The following is a 9,767-nucleotide window of genomic DNA, read 5'->3' as shown; positions in this document are numbered from 1 at the left end:
TCAAGTAGTGTAGGTTTATTTGGGTCATGTATTTCAGCCAAGTAAGTAAGTTTGTTTAAGGTTTATATAAGGTCTAATTAGTATAAGATTTTTGCTCAAGCTGGACATTTAAATCATGTGAAAAGTATATATCATGTGTGGTGCTTCCATTGGACATTATTTAACTTTAGTAATGGTCACATGACACTAGGAATGAAGATAATTATGCTTTATGAGAAGTCGTATGTCATTCTCTCATTGGAGAAAATTTACGAACACTTGTCCATCCCTTAGAGGACCACCTTTTTTACCAATGAGTGTGAGGGAGGGAAATCATGCTTTTAGGATTGCTATCATTAGTTATTTTGTCTTTAGCTATTTTTCAAATTAAGGAGGTTATGTGTATGGTTTAGAATAAATATAATAAGCACATGAGTAATATTTTATCTAATTTATTGGTGTTGAAATTTTATAATATTCAAATTAAGAGGATAAAGTGATTTCATTTACGAATGTTATATGACAAATTTTATATACTGTAACATTCCGAAAATACAATATAAAACCATATAATAGAATGATTACGTATAATAATATTACAACTCAGTTCTTACAAAAGATAGGACGTACGGTTAAGGGCGAACGACCTTACAAAAAGACTAGAAATTGAAACCGAACGCCATAAGTAATTCTGACCGAACGGTTTACAAAAAAAAACCTATATCGAACGGTCAATCAAAACAAAAGGAGAAGGTGATCGAACGACCACCTTACAAACAAATTAAACTATTGACCGAATGTCCTACTATTCGGTCTTCACTTCTACCTCGATCAGGCTCTCTTCTTCCAGCGCATCTTCCAACAACTCGTCTCCTTCTTCCCGCGCATCTTCCAACAAGACACGAACACACAGGGTAAACTTATGTAATTTAATTCACGTATAAACATACGTTTCACACAATCAAACACACAAGATATATTTCATCATACTTTTCATATAAAGCCTAATACTAGACTGACTGTCCGGACTGTATGAAATATGTGTAGCTATAGGCGTTCGTGCACCCGGGTGATGTAGTAACTGGGATGCCCTCAACAGTTTCCACCCAAGGTTAGTCCTATCTGTCCAAATTAACCATAAGGACTAGGACCTCATGTCGTTCCCACACATGACCTACCCTCCTCTACGTGAGGACGAGTACTCACGGAATATCAGGATGAACCGCCAGCTTAGCATGCCCACATTCATACTTTACCAATTTCAATATTCATTCGTGAGTCGTTCCTTCCCGGAACGCTCGTCCATAATCCAACACATTTCATTCATATCATATTCTCTTCATCTTTCATTATCAATCATCTTAATTTCATCTTTTTTTATTCATCATCTCAATTTCATCTTTCATTATCAATAATTTCAATTTCATCTTTGTTCAAAGATTTTTAAGGACACCAGATACCGAACGTTCAATCCTCACTCAGAACGAGAACGAACACTTGGAACGAGACAGAGAGGTCTCCAGTTCCAGAATAGATTAAGACCAAGAGGGTTACTATCGGGTTGAGAAAGAAACCTAGTACAATCATATGTAACAAGATGACTAGAACGAACGTTACTTGCAAAGTGAGCCAATTAGATGAACTGACTCTTGTGAGCTCCAACTGAACACCGAAAAGACCATGCCAAGTATTAAGGCTCTAGGCCGGAACCAATGGATGTAGACACTTCAAGACATTCAAAGAATAATACTTAGAAGAATTCCCATGAAGAAACCGAACGCTTATGAAAATTTAGCTTATTTGAGTTTAACATCACGAAAATCGAATGTCAGTCAATGATCGAGCACGGTAGAGAGAAAACTCTATTGAAGTTGGACGAACGTTATTTTCATCGAGATATAATATAAAAGAACGAGTACGAGCGCTTGGTGTAAGACCGAGCACTACTCAGTAAGATCGCTTGGGGTGAGACCGAGCACTACTCAGTACGAGCGCTTGGTGTAAGACCGAGCACTACTAAACTTAAAATGGAAGGTCTTGATAAATATAATAAGATATTATTGAAGTAGTGTTTACGAACAACGAAAATATACAATTACATATATATATATATATATATATATATATATATATATATATATATATATATATATATATATATATATATATATACTTAGGTTTATAACTGAACGTCAATAACCAACTGTGCTTGACCGAACGCTCATGCACAGTATTTCGAAGTGAAGACGCTCGTCTTCAACTAGGATTCTTCCCAAATGAAAGAATCCAATTCTAACCAAGTTCACTAGAAAATCGAACGGTCAAAGACCGTTCAGTGACGAACGTACACTTTCACAGGGGAGATTTCATACTTAGAAATCATTTATCTCAATTCAATTCTCATCATATATCTTCATAATTTCATACATTCATATCATAGTAAATTTCATATACTTCATACATCAGAACATAGCAACCATCATATTTCATATAGTCAAACATCTCAACAATCATGCTTCACTTTAATTTAGCAACTCAACGAACGTTCATGCAACACAGCAAACATACAAATCAAATTAAATAAGCTTCCCTTACCTCTGAGCGTGAACGAAGTTCCTAGAGACAGAATACGGTTCGCTTGACTACAATTTCCTTCTACCCTCAACGCTCAACAACTCTTCAAACCAAAATCAAACAACAGACCAAAATGGTTCAGAATGAGACTATGAACTCATGCAACCAGAACTTGGTTTGCATGTGTCAGAGAACGAACGACTAAGGACAAGAAGAACTTACCAGTTCAGAATTCGAAACCGATTGGTTCAAACTGAAGCTCTGGACGCCGGAAGTGCTTCTACGATGCCTGAACGGTGACCGGAGAAGAGAAAGGGTGAGATTTCGTAGAGAGAAGGGAGAGCTTTTAGACAGAAGGAGGAGAAATGAGAATTTCAGAGTTTGGAGAAGAAAGTGCATGCAGAGAGTGTAACGTAAATTTTCCAAAAACTCAATTTTGCTTCCCACGTCAAACGAACGTCCGCTCATCTGCCGACACCTGCATTCCACTATCTGATTTCCGGATCCCCTTCACTTGACACCTGGCGTCCGTCATCTGAGTATCGAGCCCACTTCTTGACACGTGAACTCCATTAAAACGAATCCTGAACGCGTTTTAAATGGGCTCTGACATATACTAATTGGTTTAAGGTGTACAATTAAATTGTCCTGATTTAGCCACATGTAATAATATTTTTAGAAAAAAATTGAATTAAATACATAAATAATTTTAACTTTTTTTAATATTTGTAAACTTTTATTTTTGTTGAGTTTATATAAATTATTTATGTTTTGTAGTGTAAACTTTTGTTTACGTTGACTTTATATAGACCATTTATGTTTTAGCGTATACTTAGGGAAATAATTTTAAAATATTTTAATTAAAGAGTAATTATACTTTTGTGATGATTCATTAGATTAATAAGTATTTTTTATTAATAGAATATAACTTAAATAATTTAATGTTTTAGCTTTATGCATTTGTTTAAATTTTTTTATAATAAATATAATTTTTCTCTGTTTTTGTGAACTATTATTTTTTATTATGAATTTAGTGTTCGAAAAAAATTCATATCGGTTTAGTGAAAAAAAAAATGTTTCAACACCATACAAAATTAATATCATACTTTTTACAACCGAAAAAAGTAAAATTAACTGATAAAGTTAGGATTTCCAGTTTTCTATTAAAATAATTTAGTAGAAGAATAAAACATTTATAGAGTACAATGTTTTAGGGTACTAAATACAAACCAAAGACCATGTAATTTCAATTTTATATTTTTGAAAAACTAAAAAATCTCTCGTATGAAACATCCTTTTAAAACTTGTAGCCTAAATGGAATTACACTAATGGATTGGCCCAAATTTTTTAGAAAATACTAGTATTTTTTTTAGAAGCTGAAAATAATATTATTTTATTAAAAAATATACGTATGTTATAATTTATACCAAATCAGGCTTCGTCTAAAATTACAATTAATTTCATTTATTTGATTTAACTTTTCAAAAACAAGTATTTTATTTTGTTTATGAATTTAAAAGTATTTTTTATATTTTTATTTTATTTTAAATTGGGCTAAAATACTTGTTGGCCCACTATGTAAGGTTAGAAAACTGATTCTTCTACCTTAGAGAGTTACTCCCTACACCACCACACATTGCTCTCTACACCACCACACTTTTTTTAAATTCTAAAACTATCCTTTATATTTTAAAATATCCTACACCTCCTCCTTTTCTCTTCAACGGATGTCGACATCCGTTGAAGAAAAAATTCTTCAACGGATGTGCCACATCCGTTTAGTCTGAGAGTTTTTCATGTATTCTGTTTGTCAAATGTTGGTAGTGAACGTTTTAGGTATTTTAACCTTTATAAATGAGTTGTTTTAAATTGTAGGTAATTCAACTCATGTTTGCAGTTGCAATTTTTGTACGAACATGCTAACCTATTTTGAGAAATGTTAAAGTATGCATTCTTCTTATGACGTGTGCTAAAGTCAATTTTAAATCCATTTTTTATTCCTATTTTGTGCTTTTCATGTATGGTTAGTCAACTTTCTTCTATGACTAAGAACTATCACTAATGCTGAGATGGTTAACTGCTCCCTTCTCTCACAACATCGTGCTTATTGCTTAATGTAATCTATTCATGAAACAATGTTTTTTTTCTTCCTTGTGATGTTTGTAGGAACTTGGTATAATTAGTACTGGCATGGAAGGACAAAAGACTTTGCTGCAGGAATGGACGAATGTCAACATCCGTTGGAGGTGAAACGGATGTTGACATCCGTTTTAGAGAAGGGTAAAATTGGTATGGGGTGGTGCAGGGAGTATTCGGTAGTGGTGGAGGGAGCAACTGCCTCTACCTTATGACTAACTTTTACTCGTCACACAAGGAGAAAGAAACAAAATTATCTATTAATAAAGAAAATTATTTTTCATAATATTTTTAATATCTACATTTAGTTATCAGTTTTACCTTTTTAAATATTAAATATTTTAAAATTTAGATTTTATATTTATTTCTCTAAAATTTAATTAATTATCGAAATAAGATATTTAATAAAAATATATTTATAATAGAATTATAAAAACTATTTATTTTATGCTTATTTTTAATAATTATAATAAAAATTATTTTATTTTATTTATACTTATATGTAAGGAAGATTGTTTTTGTGTCCAAATTGATTTCCAACTTTATCTTTTAAATACAAGTTTTTTAAATTAAAATAATTATTTTATTAATTTTACTTTTATAATGATAGCTGTTTAAATTTAATTATTTTTATTTGATCGTTTTTTAATTTTAACTATTTTATTATTTTTTATTCTCATAAAAAAAAAAACAAAACACAAAACGCACGTCTCTTCTGTAGTCATAACAAAGAAGAACAAAATACACATAAGGTTTTCACTAGTATTACTAGTTAACTAATAAATATTTTATTTTGACAAATTCTACAAATAGAAAACATTTTAAAATATCATATAAATATTGCTTTTCCCTGTTTTCCGAAACCCTTCTCTGTTTCTCTCTTCCACTTCCTTCCCCTTAATCTAATAGCTATCTCCATTCTTTGGTTCTTATATTCGTTCGTTGAATTGGAGGTAATCTACAATTTCGTCTTTTACTTCGCTATCAGAGAATTCCATTCTCTCTCTCTCAACTTCTTCTCATAAACAATGTTAAAACCTTGACTCATAGATTCATCTGTGTATTTTTCAAAATCAACCATCTTTTGGTTTGGAAGATTCTGGTGATAACTCTTCTGATAGGATGGTTGCAATCAGAAAGTTCTTCTCATTGTCTTCAATTCCTCTATTATAACATGTACTTCATTATGTTCCCATGATTTATCGCGCTCAATTTTTCGAAAAAACTTGGCTAGAAACATAAAAGGTGAATGAAATAGAAACACTGCACATTTCGGTTTATTACTACTTCAATTTCGCAATATTTGACTCCGTACTTAGTGCGCCTCCAAACAAATTTGTAACTTGGGGTCAAAACAAATTTCAGGCTACTCGATTCCGGCCTCGATACCACCTCCAAATCTGTACTCGAAACAGAATACAGATGGAAGTTTCATCGCACTCACTTTGTCAGGGTATAGGAGGATGATTCAGAAATGGTATTGGTAGATGGTTGTGTGACTTTTCTCAATCTCTGCACGGACGTTGCGCCCTGAAACACGGTCTTTGTATGGGATAGGATCTTGGTTATAAAAAGATAATTTCTGAGAGCGACTTTATGGAAATGATTAATATTTTTTATATTGCTGATGTGAGCGTACGTGCCAATGTGACCTTAATTTTGGAGACAAAGGGGTTGTTGAGTTGACATTGGCAAATGTTGCTGGAATTTGTCATAGAGAAGTAAATGTGGCTATATTTACTGGCAAAAAGGGCATCCCGAAACAGAATTACGTTCAAAACCTGGCTTAAACCACCAGATGATCTTTTCTCTGCTCTAGGACACAGTTTTGGCTTAGCTTCTGTTAGTTTTCTTTTATTTTCTTATGTACAAAAAAAAAAAATGCGTGCCTCCTTAACTTTCATATATTAATATCTCTTAACTTCCTATATGACATTCCATTTCTATTTAAGGTATCATGGCTCCCTTAAGTGTATTTTTTTTAAATTTGCTGGTTATGTTTGGTTTTGATTGTGAAGATTGGTTCAGTAAAATCTTGACAAGGTTCCTAGACCATCTAATTGTACTAGATTATCTAAACTAGATTATCTAATTGTACCATATCATCCAGTAGAAGATGTTTACCTTTTAGTATCAGTGTTGATATTCTCAATAGAAAGTCTAGTCTTTTGGTGTCTACTGAGGTTAGTACCCTTTGGAGAAGCCACCTTACCAACGTTCCATTGCATTAGGAGGATTTACTATTCATGTGTCTTCTCCATTAGTTTAGATACATTTCACGGTAGTTAGTTATGGTTGTTATGTTGTATATATAGGAAACCTACATCATTGACTATTGTTAATTGAAAGTTGTTGTTCACCTATGATAACAAAAATTGTGAGAGTTGAGCAAGAATTCATTTAGGTAGAAACTTCGAGTTGTAATATCTGTTCATAGTAAATTCTATCATAGATGCGGATTGAAGTTTGTTAATACTTCAATTGAACCATATTATTTTTGTATGTGATTTTATCTTGTTCTCTCCTATTTATCTTCTACCTATTTTGTTTGCCGGATTCTTTGTTGTCAAATTGTAGTTGGTGTGGTAGATGCTTCGGCATAGAATTTGATTTAATCAATTCCACAACAAATCAGTGGTGAATCTTGATTCTAGGTTGATCAATTATAAATGAATTTTCAAACTTAAAGATGGTAATCCAAGAACTAATAAATGAAAATTCAAGGTGAGATCAGTGGCTAGAAGCTTTACTTAGAGAGAAGTTGATTATAATGACGTTTCCTCTCCTATAGTAAAGCACAAATCCATATAGATGTTGTTAGCTATGGTTGTTGAGCTTACCCTTAAGCTGGAACAGATAGTTGTTAAAACTGCATTTGATTTAGAAGAAATCATCTACATATAGCAACCAAAAGGATCTTAGGTAAGAGATAAGGAGAATTATGTTTATAAACTAAACAAATCCTTGTATGGTTTGAAATAATCCCCAAGGCAATGGAACAAGCAATTTGGCTAGTCCTTTGCAAGTATTGAATTTGAACAGAGCAAGTGTGATACTTGTGTCTACTTCAAGTTTCTAGTAGAAGACCACTACATAGTATTGTTGTATGTTGATGACATTTTGATAACAAGAAATAGTAAGTATGAGTTTGAAAAGGCAAGGTTGAGCTAAATAACAAATTTGATATGAAGGATCTTGGAGTTGCTAAGAAGATTATGGGGATTGAGATCATTAGATGCATTTTGAAGCGTCTATATGTGTCTCAAGGAGCCTACCTTAGAAAAATCCTTTTGGAATGACAAGCTTGAAACCTGTTTTCACACCTCTTGCTTCTCATTATAAGTTGAGTGATGAGTATCTCCTATGACAATGGAGGAACAAAGTTATATGGATGATATTCCATATGCAAACATCATTGGTTATTGGTTATGCAGTAATCTTGTACGCCCGACATAGCCTTTGTTGAGAGTGTTGTTAGTAGGTTCTTGTTAAATGGTAGTGAGGCTCACTCTTAAGCTCTTAGGTGGATTCTTCATTATTTGAAGAGACTGCTTGGAAGAGTTTTAGTTTTTCATGGAGCTAGACGATATGCCAGGGATGGTCCCGTAGAATGTTATGTTGACTTGGACTACTTTATGTGCTTGGAAACCTAAAAGTTTCTCATAGGTTGTGTTTAGTATGTATGGTACTGCAATAAGCTAGAAGGTCAATCTAGAAAAGATAGTGACTTTGTCAACCACTTAAACAAAGTACATTACCATGACAAAAGCAAGTGAAGGAAGTGTGATGGCTACAAGGTCTATCTAGAGAGCTGAATGTGCAAGACATGTTGTTAATGTCTATTGTGGTAACAACAATGCTACAAAGCTACATTTCATAAGATAGGAGATTGCTCGAGGATATGTGAAGGTGATGAATGTATCACAAATTATAATCCCTCTAATATGATTACGAAGCTTCTATCAGGAAGAAAGTTCTTGCATTGCTTGGATTTGATCAAACTAATGGTTGATTAAGCCTGTAAAGGGCTCACTGGTAGCTAGTCATTTTTAGTGAGAAGATTTATGCTATACCAAGTTGGAGATTTGTGAAGATTGTTTCGTTACAATTTTGGCGCGGTTCCTAAGCTGTGTAACTGCATCAGACTGTCTAGTAGATGTATATCTTCTAGTATCAATATGGATAGTCTTAATGGAATGTTTAGTCTCTTAATGTCTATTGAGATTAGTACTATTCGGAGAAACCGCCTAAATGACGTCTTCTTGATTAGTTTAGACGTGTTTCATGATATGGGTTATGTTGTATATATAACAACACATATCATAAATTACTATTAATTGAGAGTCATGCTTCAAGTATAATAACAAAAACTGTGACAATAGAGCAAGAGTTATCTGAGAGAGAAACTTCAAATTGTGATATCTGTTCATAGTGGATTTTATCTTGGATGTAGATTGAAGTTCGATATTGCTTCTATTGAATCTTATTATTTTTGTGCGATTCTTTCTTGTTCTTCTTTGTATATCTTCTACCTGTTTTGTTTGTGATTTCTCTCTATTATCGAATTATCGTTTTTGTGGTAGATACTTCTACAGTTAATTTGATTTTAGGTATTACACAAAATGTTTGTAAGTTGCAGCATGCAATATATGTCGTTGGTTGGTTTAGATGTATTCAAGTAGTCATATACTTTTATTTGAGAGTGAGTCACGAGACGATGGTAAAGTTTGTGTCTTCATGACCAGATGATTATGTGTCTAAATCTAGAAATAGTATTTTTACATATTAAAGTAAAAGATTACATGCAATGACTCTCTCCTATATCTTTACACCAGACTCTTGATTTTTTTTTAATAGGAATGATTGTTTATAAGTTATTCTGTCTATGCCATGCAGTCACTCATCTAAATTAGGATGTATAAGAAATCCCTTAGTTTTTTAGTTAATGGATTGCCCATGATTGCAACGTTTGTCCTGTTCCACTTTTAAGCATGAATGCTAAAAACATGTCTTAGTGCTGGGAGGAGAGGCATACAGTAGGTAGGATCTGTAAATAGCTGGTAATAGGAGAATAATA

General features: G+C 32.8%; 1 long non-coding RNA gene across 1 annotated transcript; it reads left to right on the top strand.

The window, feature by feature from the left end:
- The first annotated feature begins 5,513 nt into the window (after nt 1-5,513).
- On the top strand, nt 5,514-6,648 carry LOC148206809 (uncharacterized). The gene is made up of 2 exons (XR_015783744.1): nt 5,514-5,643; nt 6,056-6,648. It is a non-coding gene; the product is annotated as an uncharacterized LOC148206809 (long non-coding RNA).
- The last annotated feature ends 3,119 nt before the right edge of the window (nt 6,649-9,767 follow it).

The sequence above is a fragment of the Vigna umbellata genome, chromosome 1 (assembly GCF_029865625.1).
Source record: "Vigna umbellata cultivar VRB3 chromosome 1, Vumbellata_1.0, whole genome shotgun sequence".
Classification (NCBI taxonomy): Eukaryota; Viridiplantae; Streptophyta; class Magnoliopsida; order Fabales; family Fabaceae; genus Vigna; species Vigna umbellata.
Note: the sequence above shows the minus strand (reverse complement) of the source record. Positions and strands in the feature narration are given on the sequence as shown.